Source organism: Carassius carassius, chromosome 6, assembly GCF_963082965.1.
Source record: "Carassius carassius chromosome 6, fCarCar2.1, whole genome shotgun sequence".
Classification (NCBI taxonomy): domain Eukaryota; kingdom Metazoa; phylum Chordata; class Actinopteri; order Cypriniformes; family Cyprinidae; genus Carassius; species Carassius carassius.
The window spans coordinates 26,438,802-26,459,114 of record NC_081760.1 but is presented as its reverse complement, the minus strand read 5'-3'; the positions used below and the strand labels follow the sequence as shown (position 1 = coordinate 26,459,114).

At 35.8% G+C, this 20,313-nt stretch overlaps 1 pseudogene; it reads right to left on the bottom strand.

Annotated features, from left to right (window-relative positions):
• Positions 1-16,457: 16,457 nt before the first annotated feature.
• LOC132141674 (SPARC-like) lies at positions 16,458-20,313 on the bottom strand (annotated as a pseudogene).

Genomic DNA, 20,313 nt, shown 5'->3' with positions numbered 1-20,313 from the left:
ATGACTTACTTTAAAACATATGCAAAATATATACAGCTGCTTCATATCTGTATTCTCATGTGTGAGGGGTAAAAGAAAACTCCTCTTCCTCAGTCCAAACATTTCAAACCACCTTAAGATAACCAACCATGTACACAACGGTATGGTTCAGCTGGACATGACATTATCTGTCTATTACTATGCAAATGGTTGCCTCTTCTTCTCGTGAGCTGTATAACATTGTAGAATCATCTGAAAGGGCAGACGCAGCTGCACCATATTTTAGCTGGATGAATTAATTTAGACCACAAGTGATTCATGAGCATATCCATCTGATTCACTTTAAATGCACATTATCAAACATAGACTTTATAAATAGTAATGTATTTACTAACAGTTTTTAATATCGCCTGTGTGTAAAACTTGATACTCAAATTGTTCTATCTGCTATCATGTGCAGCTAAAATAAATTAAAAATGAATGAGTAACATAAATGAATACCCTTCTGTCATATGAGCCATGAATATGCCTGTAACCATAGTGACAGACAGTGACAAAAATTTCCATAACACCAGGAAGTCTTATCACATATGATTCAACATTATTTAATTACGAAGTCCGACTGAGTCACAGAACTATCTGTCAAATTGGATAATTAACTGACATCAAAATCAAATAAATAAGTGTTGAGTATAACATTTAGGTCACAGACAAACTGCGAAACTGATGCGAGCACTTCTGTGGAAGACAGCAACCGGACTGAATACCTTCAGATGAGCTCATATTTCCATGTTTTTAATTGACCAGAATCCTACATGAAGATGCATAATAATACACACCAGACAAGAGAGTTCCTTCCCAGCCTCAGTCTGGAACAAAACCTATTACCAAAAAAAAGACATGGGGGTGAAAATCGTTTTGTTACTGTACCAGGTACAGTACAATTACACTATTTAAGTTAAAGATAGTAAATAACACCTACATAATTTCTGCAATGACATGTATATGTATTTTAAATAATATCAAGTAAAATAATTCAAAATAATCTGAAGATGTATAATTTCGGGGAAAAAAAGCATAAATATCTGCCAAAAATCTATAAAATAAATAATTGGATATACTTTCACAGCCAAATGTGTATTTAATTGCCAAATATTAGAGAGCCACTGGTCAACTGGCTGTAAATCAGAACCCCTTTTTTTTTTCAGCCAATCTCTTTTCCACACAACTGCATTGCAATTATTTTCCAAAATGTACATTTTGTGTAAATATTATTAAGTAACAGAGGCCAGAGATGCTGAAGTCGAACGAAAAGAGGAGAAAATATGGTACCAGGCAGAGAAAGCTCACTGTTCGTGGTACTTGAAATTTTGGATGAAAATCCTAAATATTGAACTGGGGGTGGAGGTTTATATGAATGTATCTCTGCGGGGAACTGACTGTCTTCAGAAAAGCTTAGATGATATTTTCTATTCATCTTGCCTCCATATGAAGCATATTAAAGTAGTGTTTATAAACGCAGTTAGTGCGTTAGTGCTCATTTCTCAAATCAAACTTGAAAAAGTGAAAAGTAAAAAAAATTTAAAATAATTATTAAATAAAGAATAAAAATATTCCTATCAATTCTGACACTTGGCCAGTAAAAACGTTACTTAGACAACTACAATGTTTTAGTTAAAATCAATGTATGTTCTTATTGTTATTAATGTTTGCACATTTTAAAGAGTATATGCTATAATGTTACAGTTGATTTCCCAACAGAATAGGCTTATATAACATTGCACAACAGAATAACCTATTTGTTTAGTCAAAAGTTTCTGTAGGTGTCCTGTGGGTAGATCACAAGGCCAAATTTAGCTCCTGTTGGCTGGCTCATGGTCACTGAGTTCGGCTTACAGTTCTCTCTTCCAAATTTCCTTTCACTCTATTTAGAACAGCAGAGAACGAAAGCCACACTGCAGGTCTGGGGACACAGCACACTGGGGAGAGGTTACCTTTATCAGCTCAGAGCAAACACACTCACAAAGAACGTAATTAAATTAACAGAGAACCTGTTATAAAGGAGTGATGTTTAAAGAGCACAGGCCCATCAGAACATCATGTGCTGCTTCTCTAATAAATACATTAGATAGCAAACCAAAACATAGCCAGACAAAAAGGACTGGTTAACTAATGGCCGAGATTGCCCCCACATGGAAAAAACCTATATAAACATATGTTTCAATATAAGTTTTGATATAGGTTTTTAATATATGTGACATATATAAAATTGATCGTTTTCCTATATTATATGTAAATATATGTACATATATCCACACATAAATATGTACAAATATATGAACATATATATATATATATATATATATATGTACACATATATATGTGCATACATATACCTATATAGGTACATATATGCACGTATATGTTCACCTATAATAGCAAAATTAAAATCCATAGCTGTTAGGCAACATAAATAAAAGTCCAAAATATAGAAATGTACATTATGTATTTACAAGAACAATCAAATAGTATAAGAACAAAAATAAGACAAAAAACTGAACAGAAAAAAAAAATCTTTATTATTCTTTGAAGGTCTGTCATGACGCGCCTCATCATCCTCCTCCTCCTCTGCCGCCTCCTCCTCCTCTTCCTTCCTGCACTATCCAATGCCGTTTGATAGGGTGTCCGAGATTTTTATTTTTTCTCTTTTTTTTTCGGCGCACAAATTTTTTAGTGGATAGGCATTTTCGTCCACACGGATCTGGCGTTTTGGAAGAGTGAAACCGATGTTTTGAAACCGGGTCCCAGAGTGGATATATTTAAAAATGCCGCCTTTGCGTTTCGTCTTGACGGCGAATCCGTACATTTTCTGAAAATATGTCATCAGCCCACGTCTCGCCCCTAGTCAAACACCACTACATCACGTAACAGCAACAAAAACATGAACAAACACTGAACGATTATATTTTTTATTAACTAACATTAACACGGATTAATAAATGTATTGTTCCATGTTCGTTTGTGTACCACGTGCAAGGTTTATCAGCAAATCCATGTCTTCTTCTCCGTTTTAAGTGTATCTCTGTGGCAGAATTACAGCGCCACATGCTGGTCTGGCATGTATACTACATCGGTTTCGTGTGGACGCGGATATTTCTTGAGACGAGGGAAAAAAAGATTGGGGGTCCATCCCCGTGTGGACGGGACCGAAGAAGTAACAGGTACTTACGGTTATGGATAGAAATGTAGCGGAGTAAAGTGTACAATATTTGCCTCTCAAATGTACTTGAGTAAAGTCATGAGTACTCCCCAAAAATGATACTCGAGTAAAGTACAGATCCCTCAAAATTGTACTTAAGTACTGTACTCAAGTAAATGTACTCCATTACTGTCCGGCTCTGTATATCATGTTAATATATTGCCATAGTTAAATTCCATAACAATTACATGTGATACCAATTTCACGTGTTCGCACATACATAAGTTCTTGCATAATTTCTTTTTGTTAATTCTTAGTTTTTGCCTTGATAATAGAAGATATGAGCTAGGCATTATGTATGAAAGTCAAAAATTAGATATGAGCTACAAAATGACCAGATCCTGCCATTAGCTATATAGAAGACATATCTTGTATTTTTAGGGCTTATATGTGGATATGAAGAAGCAATACAGGAGACCTCTATATTTTCTATATATGCACCTCAATTTTGCCTATATGTGGCATAAATACGCATATATGCAGTATATATATGCATATATGCAGCATTATCATATATGTGCATATATGCAGCATATATGTGCATATACACTGCATATAGGTGTCATATATGCGCATATATCCACATATAGATTCTTTCCATGTGGGTCTTGTACCCCCTACCAAATGATTAGCCTCTGAGAAGACAGTTGGCAAATCAATGGAAATGGAATGGAAATCATTTAACAAGTTCAGCAATGAACATTTACAACTCTACACCTGCTCTACATGGTAGAAAACAGGAGAAAAGGTCATCTGAATTAACCATGGGTGGTTGCTGCCAATGCATCATTATGCTAAACCCTGCAGCAGATATGTCTCCATAAGGAGCTCCAGCTCATTGGGGAAAAAAGCTACAATGACTATCTTCCCTTCAGAAAAGTTTCAGTTGTGTCCTTTTTTTTTGCAGTCATATTGTCTTCCAGGACTGGTGCATTAGATTATTAACTTTCACCAAAGATATTAATTTATCAACTGCAAATATTTTATCATATGATTCTGGCATGTGGCCACATGCAATTGTCACTGGCCTCTGTGTGTTCTCAGTTCATCCAGCTATACAGCCAAATGCCTGCACTTAATAATAAAAAAAAAAAAAAAAACTTCTTTTTTCCAACTAAGTGATTCAGAATTTTTTTTTTTTTGTGACATTTTGGTGTAATATCTTTCAATTGGATGTTATAAGTTGCAAATGCCGCTAAGTAAAACAGCTGGATGAAACAAAACATTTGTCCATCTTCATTTCAGGCTGCAAAGCCAACTGTGGTTATTTTAAAAGGTGGTAATTATTTTCTATAGGCTACCACTGTATAAATATACATATAAATTGTCATCTCTGGTGTTGAACACAAAAGTATGCCAGTATCTTGAGAGGAATAATTAATCATATACTTACAAAATGAACAATTTATAGTATTATGTCTATAAATTGAGTTGCATCACAGCATAGCATAAAAAAACAGCATCACAACAACATAATAAAATCAACATAATGTTTCATAATCACTCAGAAGGTAGTGCCATTTAATCACAATAGTGACAGCATGAATAACATGATGGTGATAAGTGTACGCTTGCTGACAGAATATTTAAAGGGTTAGTTCACCCAGATAGCAAAATGATGTAATTAATAACTTACCCTCATGTTGTTCCAAACCCGTAAGACCTCCGTTTATCTTCAGAACACAGTTTAAGATATTTTAGATTTAGTCTGAGAGCTCTCAGTCCCTCCATTGAAGCTGTGTGTACGGTATACTGTCCATGTCCAGAAAGGTAAGAAAAACATCATCAAAGTAGTCCATGTGACATCAGAGGGTCAGTTAGAATTTTTTGAAGCATTGAAAATACATTTTGGTCCAAAAATAGCAAAAACGACGACTTTATTCAGCATTATCTTCTCTTCCGTGTCTGTTGTGAGAGAGAGTTCAAAACAAAGCAGTCTGGATATCCGGTTCACGAACGAATCATTCAGTTCACCAAATCGAACTGAATCGTTTTAAACGGTTCGCATCTCTAATACGCATTAATCCGCAAATGACTTAAGCTGTTAACTTTTTTAATGTGGCTGACACTCCCTCTGAGTTCAAACAAACCAATATCCCGGAGTACTTCATATACTCAAACAGTACACTGACTGAACTGCTGTGAAGAGAGAACTGAAGATGAACACCGAGCCGAGCCAGATAAGAAGAATCGAGGAGCTGATGATAATGCACATGTGTGATTCAGCGTGAAGCAGACCGACACACAGAGCGCATGAACCGAACTGATTCTTTTGGTGATTGATTCTGAACTGATTCTGTGCTAGTGTTATGAGCGCGGGTAAACCGAAGGCTTGAATCAAGGGCAATCATCGCAAATGACGCCATTACGTAGAGCGCAAAAGAACCGGTGAACCGTTTTCTTCAACTGGTTTATTGAATCAAACTGTCCGAAAGAACTACTGGTGATCCGAAAACCGATGCAACCGGTTCTTGACTCGTGAACGATTCAGTCTATTGTTCTGGCTCGGCTCGGTGTTCATCTTCAGTTCTATCTTCACAGCAGTTCAGTCAGTGTACTGTTTGAGTACATGAATTACTCCGGGATATTGGTTTGTTTGAACTCAGAGGGAGTGTCAGCCACATTAAAAAAGTTAACAGTTTAAGTCATTTGTGGATTAATGCGTATTAGAGATGCGGACAGTTTAAAATGATTCAGTTCGATTTGGTGAACTGAATGATTCGTTCGCAAACCGGATATCCAGACTGCTTTGTTTTGAACTCTCTCTCACAACAGACACGGAAGAGAAGATAATGCTGAATAAAGTCGTCGTTTTTGCTATTTTTGGACCAAAATGTATTTTCAATGCTTCAAAAAATTCTAACTGACCCTCTGATGTCACATGGACTACTTTGATGATGTTTTTCTTACCTGTCTGGACATGGACAGTATACCGTACACACAGCTTCAATGGAGGGACTGAGAGCTCTCGGACTAAATCTAAAATATCTTAAACTGTGTTCTGAAGATAAACGGAGGTCTTACGGGTTTGGAACAACATGAGGGTAAGTTATTAATTACATAATTTTGCTATCTGGGTGAACTAACCCTTTAATTATTCTTTTCCCCCGATAAATATCAATTTCTGAGGGTTTTTAAGATATGTTCTCCCAGTTCACCATATCAGTCTTGAAGTGATTAAAAGTCTGTTTTGCTACACTTCCTATTTTAAATTAATCAGGCCCTGTGGGCTTTTGGATTCCTGAGGATATATTTCCAGCTGAGGCGAGGCCAATAGCTCCATCTACAGAAGATCAAGACAAGCTAGCAAGAATTTCTGCATCTTTTTTTTTCCTGTGTATGTGGATCCCCAGCAATACTAGAAACATTTAGGCTGCATGCAACACTTATCATAGCAAACAATGTGACATAAAAAGCTAGAGTCATTACTGAACATGTTCTCAAGTTATAATTAGGCCACGGCTTCTGCATTTCCTCACACATCAGTCATTATTCATTATGGAAAGTGTTCGTAGAGATCCTAGTGAACGCTGCTATTGTACAAGATTGATAGGAAAGAAATTCTTGCGAATTAAAAATGTTTCACTTTCAAATGCACCTATGGTCCTGTTTCATGTTGTGCGATGCATTCAGCTTGTGGTTCGAGAGAGATAGAGAGAGAACATCAGACTCTAGAGACTCAATTAGATTCTGCATGTCAGACAGATTTCTCTGTCTCTCATCAAAGCACCATCGCTAAATTGTGGCTATTTGTTTCCACGCCTACATGCACCACAGTCTCCACATAATAAAAGCAACAGAAAGCTGCAGGTTTTCTGCTCGGGATGTTTCAAGGGTTAGAAATAGGATTTTGCTCAGGGAATACGTTATTGATTTCTCCTACTGGTCCAGAGAGGCTGGGCTGAGGATGAGCACTGATAAGGGTGGAAGTTAACAAGCACCCGAAAGTCTGCTGAAATGGTATTGTGCATCTCAGCATTTGGGCTGGTTTCATTTAATGTACCATGCCATTATGGATATCAAGATAAAACTCAATGCCAGACACATTTATAATGTGCAACTGTAGAGCATGAAAGAGAGGATGAGCTAATGTACACTGGGTTACTGAGATTGGAATATCCTTACATGTACATCAGGGCCATGAGAAAAACACAATATTTATAAGTGAACAATTTGTATTGAACTTGAATACATTTTTTTCAAGATCTTAAAGAATATATAACGAGCCAGCAATCAATTATCTACAAACAGTGAATACTTCCTGACCTAGACTGAACTTGTAAATGTGAAACATATGAAATCTTGTGGTATAATAGGAAAGTCTGCCCCAACTGGCACTGAAGAGCACGCTATTACATGATTGCTTTTTAAATACTTGATGCAAGCAGTCTAAATAACCCTCTTACACACTTCCTGTGTGCATGTATATGCATTCTAATCATATACAGTGGGAATAGAAAATAATCTCCCCCTTTAAAATAATCACATTTGTTGCTTTGCAGCCTGAAATGAAGACGGACACAGTGGTTTTGTTTTATCCAGCTGTATTTACTCAGTGCAACTTATAACATCCAAGTAAAAGATATAACACCAACTTTTCAGAAAAAAAAATCACCTTTTTTGTGTCACTATTTTGTTGAACCACCTTTTGCTTTAATTACAGCCTTTAGTCTGTTGGTATATGACTCTACTAATTTTACACATCTAGACTTTGCGATATTCTGTGCAGAACTGTTCAAGTTCAGTTAAATTTGATATTGTAAATGGGTTTTAAGTCTGGGCTCTGACTAGGCCATGCAAGGAGACATACCTTTTTTGCCTTCAACCACTGTGTGCTCAGTTTTGCTGTGTGTCTTCTTATTTATGACTTTCTATGAATTTCAATGAATATTTTGCCCCAACTGTCCTCACAAGTGCTCAGTCCCTGTTGCAGAGAAACACCCCATAACAGGACATTACCACCTCCATGTTTTACTGTAGGAATGCGGTTATTTGGATGGTGAGCTGTATTGGATTTCCACCAGATACACTGTTTAGGGTTGAGGCCAAATAATTCAATTTTAGTCTCAGCTGCCTCAGAATCTTCAAGATGCGTTTTGTCACAGCTCAGTTGTGACTGCATGTGGACTTTACTGAGGAGTGGAATTTTTTTTCTTGCAACTCTCCCATACAAGCCACATTTGTGGAGAATGTTTTGACCATAGTAATTAAGATGTAAAGTGAAACAATGTTTATCTGCAGTATGCACATACACACATTATGGGCAACACAATTGTTAACTGGCAACTTAAAATTCAGAATCAAACAAGCTATCCCACTTAATCTGAGAACAATAACATGACAGTCATTATAGGTTCCCTTTTAATATAATCTATTAATAAATCGGTTACATTTTGTTAACACAACACATTTTATGCTTTCACAGATTAAATAAAACGGGGTTTTAATAGGCATCCATGTTTCCCCCACAACACAACAACCAGTGTCAAACTTACAAACTCTGTTAGAGATCTGTTACAGACATTTATTAAGATTGGAAGAGAGGTAACAGATTAAAGACTGCCTCTGACATTCATGACGAATAAAAAATGTAAATGTGCAAATCAATGTAAATCCTGCTGAACTTAAAAAAAGGAGAACCACATGAACAAACAATTACAATAAACTGATATTGGATGCAGTTGTTGGGAGTAATTTTACCCTGTAATTGTGTCTTTGTTCCTCCAGGGCCTGCTGTAAAAAGTATGTTGTGCAGCTTCATAAAAAAAAAGTTTAAAAATTGCATTCATATGCACATCTCCATCGATAATCAGCATTTGCAATATGGCATTTTGCATTTGCTGGGGGGGGGGGGGGTCTGTATCAGATTACAGCAAGCAATGGCTGGTCAGTGATATACATTTAGCTGGTTGCAATACCTTTCAAAACTGAACAGAAAGAGAGAGGATGTACCTCAGCAACTTGTTTTTCGTGCATTGTCTCCTAATTATCTACAGGGTCAACATGACTACAAATCTCATTACAAACTCGTGACAATGTCAAAGACAAACTGTTTTCCACATTTGCTGTGACACTGTTAACCATGCATTAAATAAACTAAACACTCTCTAAAAGCCTGTTGCAAAATAAGTCATTCTCGCCAAGACGCAACCTTAACGACACACTGTGCTCTTAAAGTCATGTCTATTCATTTAGCATTGATTTTGCCACTGTGACATGGATCATTCATCGATCTCACCAAGCTGGCACAAGGGATGGAGAGGAGTCTGTGTTGATAGAGACTCCGATGTGAGTCTCCTCTGAAAATTTAGAGCAAATTATTCGTTCCCAAGCCCACCCTAGTAGCTCTGCATTGGGCTTCTTGCAACAGCTATCAATTAGAGTTGTGTCACACCTGAGCAGACGACTGAAGAGCAGTGTGATGTTTAGGGTTCCAGTTGCAGTTCACATACTGAATTATGAAATTAATCACAATTTATAAAACTGTAGTACCGACTTAGATTAAAAAAATTAAAGCATTATAAAATTACTTTGAAAATACTGTATTAAATGTACTCTGCAACCACAAAAAAGCCTGGACAATGAACTATATATATAACTACAGTATAACTATATATATACAGTACAGACCAAAAGTTTGGACACACCTTCTCATTCAAAGAGTTTTCATAATTTTCATGACTATGAAAATTGTAGATTCACACTGAAGGCATCAAAACTATGAATTAACACATGTGGAATTATATATGGAATTATGTACATAACAAAAAAGTGTGAAACAACTGAAAATATGTCATATTCTAGGTTCTTCAATGTAGCCACCTTTTGCTTTGATTACTGCTTTGCACACTCTTGGTATTCTCTTGATGAGCTTCAAGAGGTAGTCACCTGAAATGGTCTTCCAACAGTCTTGAAGGAGTTCCCCGAGAGATGCTTAGCACTTGTTGGCCCTTTTACCTTCTGTCTGCGGTCCAGAAAGGTTGTTAAAATGTATTAATTCTTAAATTATACCTATTTTAATTGAAAAATAAATAAATAAACTAATTTATCCCGACATGCATTATCCATATATAATGAGTAGCACAGAAGAATGTAAGGGGCACTGGTATTAAAAAGTAGAGACATTGAAATGTGTGGGAAGGAGCAGACAACTGTGATGTATTGACTATTGTAATTAAGATGGAAAGTAAAACAGTGGTTTAACTGCAGTATGCAAACACATTATTAGTCAACTATTATTGGCAACTTAAAATTCACAATCAAACTTCTACCCAACTTAACAACACATTAATTTTATCTTTTGGCTGATTAAAGTTGTACTTGTTCAAATTTATTAATCCTAAACATGTAACTGTTTTATTTGAAAATAATAATAATAATAATAATAATTTAACAAATGCAATAAAATGTAATAAATAGATAAATAACCTAACATATACAAACATTAACTGAACTGATTTGATGTGGACCTGATTTGATTTATCAACTGCTTGACGGTGTATCACAAAAGGCAATAGACTTTAGTCAGGCTAATGCCATATTTCATTTTTGACAGGAATGAAAATGAGGCTGTGAGGGATAGAGTACATCATCATTGGTAATTGGTTCAGCTCACAAAACATCTAGTACATATAGTACCTTTCTTTATATGTACCATTATAAAAACTGAGTCTGTCCCAGACTAATTTTTTACTTGCATATGATTCAATATGGCATGGCCTGCAATTCAAAACAGTGCCGAAGCACTCCATCACATGACAAAAGCTCATTACTGTGACAATACAGGGAAATAACATGAAAGTAAAAGCACACAATTTGCAAGTTCACCAATGAATTGTGATGCAAAACTATAACCAATACTGTGTTAACCTATCACAGAGTAATTAAATGTTTTTATAAATCACCTCATTAGGATTAGGATTATGAACAAGCTTTCTACAGTCCACGGAAATCATTTAGGCCTCTGAACAGGCTACAAGTTATCCTCCTGCTAAATGAAATGCAATTAACATCTGTTTATCAGACTGAATATACAGCCATAAGTTTAGCTGCAATGACTTTGACAAACAATCAGCTCTAATTGCAATATATGCGGCAGGGAAGTACAGATTGAGTGTGCATTCAACAATGCACAAAGACAACCATGATAACTCCATTACACTGACACCTATCCTATGTATACTGAAACTTTCAAAATGTTATCAAACATTTTCATCACACCTTTTTTCTGACAGGAAGGTAACTACAATAAAGGATTTAGAAAATGTTCTTGTTTCTTTTGGGGAACCATGTAAACATCAGCAAACTATGAACCACAAACTCTTAAAGAAACTCTCAAGACAATAGGATTTCCATTTGTCTTAGTATTATTTCCACATCTTTAGAGTGAAAAAGGCAGGTGAGACGTTTGTAATCTTTCACTATCCTGAACTTTGGCTGATACACAATCTGATAACAGGCAAGTAAACTTTCTCTAGATTTTATCCAGTTTTTATCCAAATCATATAGTGATGTTTCCATGTTTACTTATTTATTGAATAATTGGAAATGTTGGATATATAGTGCCACTATGTCTGCAAATGTATTAATTTTAAAAACACCTGATACGACTGCACCAACAATGAAAAAATTAAAAATGTAAAATCTTCGAATGGTCTCTTTGGCTTGATAATGCTCTGAGAGTGAACCGAACAGTTTAGTTTTTTTTTTCTCTCTAGTTCAACTAAGTTATAGCTCAAACAATAAATAAATAAATAAATAAATAAAAGAATACCAAAATATGCAGGCAGAAGTTTATCAAACTTCCATGTGACCAGTGTTATTTAATTATTGTTTACACATAAACAATTATTATTATTTATATTAATATTTTGAAAAAGCTTTCATTTTAATTATGGTTTCTTTTAGTCATTTTTTATTTTTCATCTTTATTTATTTACATTTTATTCCTTTCTTTTAATTTTATTTTTAGACAGAACCTATCTTACACAGTCATGCTAACCTACAAAACTACTGTCCAAATTGAGACTAGGATGTGTCTAAAATTGAGCAAGAGAGGAGAAGGAAAATTGGATGAGCAGCTTTTAGGACGACTGCATTTGATTGAATTGAAATTTAATTCCATTATAAGGACATTTCATCCCAACCTTGAACCTTGTGTGATGCAAAAAAAAAAAATCAATTTACAAACTGAATGTAAGCCAGTTACATAGACCAACTGCAGTAGCCTTGCTTAGATGTGTGGCTACACTCATTATCCTCTTCCTTGATTAAATTAAACAATGACTCAAAAGGGTAGTAAGAACCAAGATAGTTTTATAGATAGTATTTTAGTGGATAAGTAAATTTGATTGCATTGATCTAGTTTCATGAATTGTTAATGAAGTTGTCTATGCTGAGATAAATTCATCTAAATATTCAGAGCTAGAAAGGTCAGGAAGGTTATGAGCTTAATGTGAAATCAATAAACTGACAATCTTTTCATCTAAGCTATAAATAATTCATAAATCAAAGTTAAAAAAAAAAGAAATAAACTGAAAAATAAACAATGATAAGAGAGAAAGAAAAAAAATGCACGAAGATAACATAACCAATATACAAACACGGACACAAACAAACATCAAAAGTACCTTTATGATGTTACATAAAATAACTATGATTATATGCAATGATGAGCAACAATTTTCCAAATGTATGGCATGGTTACCCATGACCTCTTGCCTCTGTAATTTACAGCAGAGATTGCTAAAATGGACAGGATGATACCAGGAAAGCCTCACAAAGAGATGGATGGAGGATCAAACGGGGGATGTTCAAGTCAGATGCTACTTCAGTCACACACACATACATGTGATTTCTAACTGAATTCCCTAACAGCACATCTCACATGCACCCTCTTCGTACTCCATTAACGTGTCAGAGAGCCCTTGAAGTGTCACCTGTACACCATTAGCTGTTTCATCTAATTCATACAATGCTCTGGGGCCACGGCCAAACAATTATGCCAGCGCTAACATTGGTTTTTAGAAGTCAGCAAGGATCATGTTTGAACATCCTCTCCTAAGAGAGTCATTTTTGTATTCAGATGCTAACACGCTCTCAAGAACCAGAGGAAGCCCTGATGAAACCCCAGAGAGCCTCAAAACAAACTTTCAAATCCATATTCTGAAATATTTGACAAAACCACAGCAAAAGCAGCCCTTTAAAATAAATTCTTGCAGAATAAATCAACATACGTGTTTTGTGTATACCTGTTATTTAGTCTCATCCTCGAAATCATTTGAGGTAGTCACTAGTCCAAAATTGTTTTGATGTAATGCTGCCCTCTACTGGAAAAAAACAACTAAACAAATAAAAACAAAATAATTCCTATGACAGATGCTCCCATTTAATTTTAGTCTTTAATTCAATATTTCCAATGTTTTATTTATATATCTATTGCCATGGGGCTGTAAGCCAGTACAGTTTACAGTAAAGCATCCAAGTCATAAATAAGCCATCAAACGTCAAAGCTCCCTTGATTATGCTCGCCTCAAGGATATTCTATTTGATGCCAAAACTTGAATACTTCATGTGCTCCATGATTTAACAAATATTTGCATCATCTCATATTTATTGAGAGGTTAATGTTATATGGGTATATATATATACTTTCTCCAGAATCCAGAATTTTAAACTCTTTTTCTGAAATCACAGGTGGTCTTATCTTATCAAACATTGAGACCCAAAATACTGGTGCATCTCAATAAATTAAAATGTTGTGGAAAAGTTAATTTATTTCAGTATTTCAACTCAAATTGTGAAACTCGTGTATTAAATAAATTCAATGCACACAGACTGAAGTAGTTTAAGTCTTCGGTTCTTTTAATTGTGAGGATTTTGGCTCACATTTAACAAAAACCCACCAATCTCAACAATTTAGAATATGGTGACATGCCAATCAGCTAATCAACTCAAAACACCTAAACACCTGCAAAGGTTTCCTGGGCCTTCAAAATGGTCTCTCAGTTTGGTTCGATAGGCTACACAATCATGGGGAAGACTGCTGATCTGACAGTGTCCAGAAGAAAATGATTGACACCCTTCACAAGGAGGGAAAGCAACAAACATTCATTATCAAAGAAGCTGGCTGTTCAAAGAGTGCTGTATCCAAGCATGTTAACAGAAAGTTGAGTGGAAGAAAAAAGTGTGGAAGAAAAAGATGCACAACCAACCGAGAGAACCACAGCCTTGTCAGGATTCTCAAGCAAAATTGATTCAAGAATTTGAGTGAACTTCACAAAGAATGAACTGAGGCTGGGGTCAAGGCATACTGACATGTCAAGGAATTTGGCTACAGTTGTCATACTCTGTAAACCACTAAACGCTGGTTAAATGACCATGGTGTTAGTGTGCTTGACTGGCCAGCAAACTCACCAGATTTTAACCCCATAGAGAATCTATGGGGGATTGTCAATAGGAAAATGAGAAACAAGAGACCAAAAAATGCAGTTGAGCTGAAGGCCACTGTAAAATAAACCTGGGCTTCCATACCACCACAGCAGTGCCACAAACTGATCACCTCCATGCCACACCGAATTGAGGCAGTAATTAAAGCAAAAAGAGCCCCTACCAATTATTGACTACATGTACACTAAATGAACATACCTTCCAGAAGGCCAACAATTCACTAAAAAAAATAATTTTATGAATTATTCTAATTTGTTGAGATAAATGTGAGCAAAAATCAAAGTTAAAAGAACCAAAGACTTCAACTACTTCAGTCTGTGTGCATTTAATTTATTTAATACACAAATTATACATACTGAGTTGAATTGCTGAGAACAAATGAACTTTTCTACGACATTCTAATTTATTGAGATGCACCTGTACAACTGAACTCTGGCCCACCTCTTCCAACTGGGCCAGGGACTGCTAAATGGAGCGATCACACTATTCAAACAAACCAGGCTTTGGGGGTTCAGACTGCCTAGTGTGAGCACCCCCTAATATTTTCCCACATTCCGCACACACGAGTCTCTACCCGCCCATCAAGTGTTGTCCCGTGCCGCACTCTGTTGTGATGTGCAGGTCTCTAATAGGAAGATGCCTGTTATAAACTTATAATTAAGGCTCTGGACTCTGAACATTACTTGTTTTTCTATAAAAAACTATAAAAACATTAATTGAATTACATTGTGTCACAAAGTGTCTGCAAACCAAATGTTATTGTACTTTTGTTCATATAGCAGTACTTTTAAATGAAAAAAGTGCACAACATACTACTTTTGAATGCATTATTAGTTTTGTGCATAACTATGCTATTCATTTCGATTAATTGTAGACAATCGTGCGATTAATCACGATTACAAAAATTGTAGTCGCAGCATTAATGTGTGTGTGTGTGTGTGTGTGCGCGCATGCAAAAGTCAAACTAAAATTATTCAACTTTCTGAATCTATCTGGGGGAAAAACATCCAGTGAAAAGATGTTTTGGGGAGATGCTGACCCCAATGCACAGGCTATGGTAAGGAGAAAATAAAATTGTTCAGAAGTTTTCTTTTTAAGTAATTCGACTTCTCTTTCTTGCATATAGCTTTTTGGTCATGTATTTATCCTACAAAAACTTCCAAATGTAGTATTTATGGGACATACAGTATTTATGATTTTACAGGATGCTACAAAAACTGATTATAAGGTTATTTTAAACCATTGTCCTTAAATTTTTAATTGCATGTGAGGTACTTAGTCTAATCAGAGAAGATGACTGTGTGCCTTGCATTAACTGCTCAGAGAAGTCACACGGTCATTGAATTACACTGCACACTGCATACAGTTCTGACAGCAGGAATTAAATGACTTCCTAAGGGTATTTTTCCCCCAGACACTTTTTTTTTCTTTTCATTTTTTGTTTGTTTTAATTATAGTGGTCATACCCCACACAGTTCTTTTTCACACACAGTAACTGTTGTCAGTGTGCCTAACAAACCTTCTGAAGCTTATTACAGGATATAAAACTTGTAACGCAAAGTTAAACTCCGGATTCATTCATTTAAGCATTAATATAATTTGTACATTGTAGGCTAATTATTTGACAACAAGCTTATATAATATACATAAATCAAAAAAAGAAGAACAACAAATAAATAAAAATAATACAATTCCAGCATCATTATAAAATCTATTTTATTTCGTTTTTTATTCACTGTGTAAACTTTTCCCCTGGAATGCATAAAAAACTCTCAAACTAAAACTAAATTATTACCTATAGTTTCTTTCATTCATATTACATAATGCACCAAAAAAGAGTTTTTAGACATTCTTGTCATCATGATCATTACATAAAATACAGTACCATTTCACTGAACAGAGCTCCAATATTATATCTGCCATATGTAATAAAAAAAATAGTTTTGCTTCTATTAGCTCAGATATGCTTGTTTAGGCATTTGCTCTTGCTCAGAACAACAGATTGGTATCCATGTCCTCTGTAGGAATGAAAAGATGGAAAAGTTGAAAAACTTGGTTTGTTTATATAGTTTTTGATTTATTTAAAACGTGCATAAATAATGAATTTAAAGTGAATTAATAATAAATTAAAATCACTGTCAGCTGTTTTAAACAAGGCCTTCAAAATACTTTTACCTTCCTTAATGTCAAAGCAGCTGCGCCACTCCTTGAAGGAGACCAGTTTGTCCTTGTCAGCATCACACCTTTGGAAAAAGACTGAGGTGCAATGCTCCATTGGAACTAGGGGAACGTGCAGAGGAGCCAGCTCCGAATGAGAAAGAAACCTGCAACAGCATAGTGTATCCACCAGTTTACAAAAGAAAGAAAATATTTATGATATGTCATGTCCACACCATCTGAAAGACCAACACTAGATTCTTAAAGCTACTGTGTGAAATGTTCTCATATCTCAGTTTAATGCTGCGAGACATCTGTAAGTAAATCATTCGTAGGCAGATTTCCTCTGCACTGAAGCTTTAAAGCGTCTGTCTGACCACTGACGTTGTGGAGGATATATTGGCACAGAGTCTGTCTTTTTCTCTCGAAATGTCCCTCAACCACATCCTCACACCAGCTAAAAATATTACCGAACCTCCTGTATAAGTCAGAGTTAGAATAGTTTCAGCCTCAGACGTCTTGCCCACGAACTGCCCATTCGTGACCAATCACATATGCACATACTGTAGAGCTAGATTTCCCAAAACTCTGTCTTCTTATCTAATTAGGTAGCTTTAAGCAATTTGCAGTTATCCGATATTTTTTATCAGCATTTTAGTTGAAATTCTGGCTGCAAGCAAAAGCTAGAAGGAAATTTGATAGCAAAATAAATGTCAAGAGAATTTATTGACTTCATTTACAGAGATACTTGGGATTTCTCATTTCTGATCAACTAAATAATATTGCAAGTAGAAATCTGTACAGACACACAGCCCCCACCTGTCTGAAGGATGTTGGTCCATCTGTGCAAACTGCCAGTGGACTGGATAGATGTACATGTTGTAGTTCTTCTCAAAGTCCTGCTGTAGAAGTTCAACAGGGTGATCGCCTGCATGAAGCCATCTCTCACTCTCATAGATTTTCTGAACCTGTTGAGCAGAACATTAGTCATCTGTGATGAAGCCATAGATAATGGTTTAAATACAATCAAGGGCTATTTTTCAGGGTAGTACATCAACATTGCGAAAAGTGTGTCAGAAGTTGGAGAGCTGAGTAGAATTTGTCACCAGTTTCTTATTTTAAACCTATCATACAAATACAGTATCTCTCTTTGGGAGACGTGATATCTAACTTGAAAAACTGTCCAGTATCTCTGATAGACATACCTTGATTCTTTGTTTAGCTGTGAGAAAGCCAGGAGACATGGATTCATCCTCAAATAACTGCAGAAGCACGTTCTTCAGCCAGTCCCGCATACGCAGAGGGAATTGCACCAACTCTGACTCTGGACATGGAGGAATAACTACCAGACAAAACACACAAAATAAACATTAGGAGAAATTAAAATAGACAAAAAAGTAGATATGCAGAAACTCTACATTTCTTATTTCTTCTGACAAGGTGATCTTACACCTACATTATCACCAAATTTAACCTCTCATGTGGTAACAATTAAAATAAGCATATTCGTGTTTCTTACATTTGTAGGATCCAGTGTAATCCAGGTGAAGTCTTTGGCCCATTTTGGTCCCCTCAAGGCCACACTTGGTGGCAAAGAGCTGACAGGATGTGTCATATGTCTTATTGTCAGTTCCGCATACCTACAATGAAAATATCCCAAAGACAACAGCATATTACTTGCAAATGTTTCTAGTATACCTCTTGGATCTGTAATGGAATATGTAAATATGCACTCTTAGAAAGTACAAAACTGTCACTGTGGCAGTACTCTGTCAAAGGGTAGGCTTCTAAACTATACACTTTAGGTACATGCACTTTTAATGTAATATATACAATTTTGGTGGTAAATTAGAATGTAACTTTTAGCTTTTGTACCTTAGGGATCCACCCCAGTGACAGCTTTGTATCTTTTTTTCATAGAGTGTCCATTTGGAAGTTAAAGCAGTTTTACTGTAATCAGCTGAATGCAAATTAAAGTAATTACGTATACTTACATGGTCTAAATCATTTACACTGGGAGGACATTCTGATGGCTCTTGACACAGACAGACGGGCTAGTTCTCATCATTGATTTTGCATGTCTTCCCTCTTTTACAGTAAAGTTCTCACAGGGGTCTGGACAAAACAGTGAAAGAATGTGCAAATATCTTGTAAAATACTGTATCCTCAATTCAAGCGTCCACTTCTGCTTTAAAAGAGACATTTAATAAAGGTTATAACAACTCTGTAAAGATGTGCCGGCATTCCTTTGCCTCTGTTGGTTTGGATAGAGCATAAACCTGGAGCTAAGGCTCTCATTGACTTCTTAAGCCAGGGCGGTTTGACAGTCTATGTTAAAGAAACCTCTGCTCAGCAGATTCCTAATAAGAATTTGGGGCTATGAAGACAATGTTGGACAACACTCACCAGCTGGCAACCCCTGTCCACTGGGCCAATGGGTGGGTCAAATGTCAGGGTAAAGCTCCATAGTGGCCCTAATTTGTACAGGATTCATCCCCACCAAGCGAGTCTGTAACCAACACATTTAAACATTTCAAACACTTTCGAGAGAATATACAAAAAAAAAAAGATGTGGCCTAAATTAAATAGTTACCTGCTTAAATGATCCACAATTTTCCCAATAAGATTTTGCTCAGGAGCAATGGTGTATTCTTCTCATCTTCCTTTGAACTTTCAAGCTTTTCTTCCGCTGCTTGCTTCATCTCCACACGGCTCTTATTCTCCTCATTTAAGTCTTCGTCCTCTGGATCCTGAGTGCTGGACTCAAAAGGCAGAACTCCATCCTTACTGTCATGAGGCTTCACTGACTCTGACTTAAATAAATAAAAATTATTTATTATTAAGATTTCTTTTTTATTAAACCTATAAAAGACTGATCATTTCAAGCCAGCAAATTATAGATCCTGGATTAATTTATAAAACAAGAAATAAAATATCTAGATTGAATTAGGGTTCCACAAATCTCATACAGACACAATTATACACTGACATATATACAGACACACACACACACATGCACAAAAGCACATGCACACACACATACACATATATATGTGTGTGTGTGTGTGTGTGTGTGTGTGTGTGTGTGTGTGTGTGTGTGTGTGTGTGTGTGCGTGTGTGTGCGTATAATTGTGTATAATTTATAAATCTATTTTTTAAATATAGGCACATGGCTGAAAGAATGACTTGAAAACTATAGGAAACACGATTTAATGCATTAGTATATGGGAAATTATTTTATTTTAATAATTTTTTAATAATTTTTAAGAATTTTTTAAGAATCACCTGCTCTTTTGGAGTCAGCTTGTGTTTGACATGCTGATTTTTTCCATGAGGCTTACTTTGTCCCTAAAAAAAAGAGAAAATAAATAAATAATGCAACCGTTTGTTTTGGTTTATGAAAGTTAAGGTTAAGCTGTCAAATATCTCACCAGTTCCAGGTAGCAATAAGTAGGACTATACAATACCAT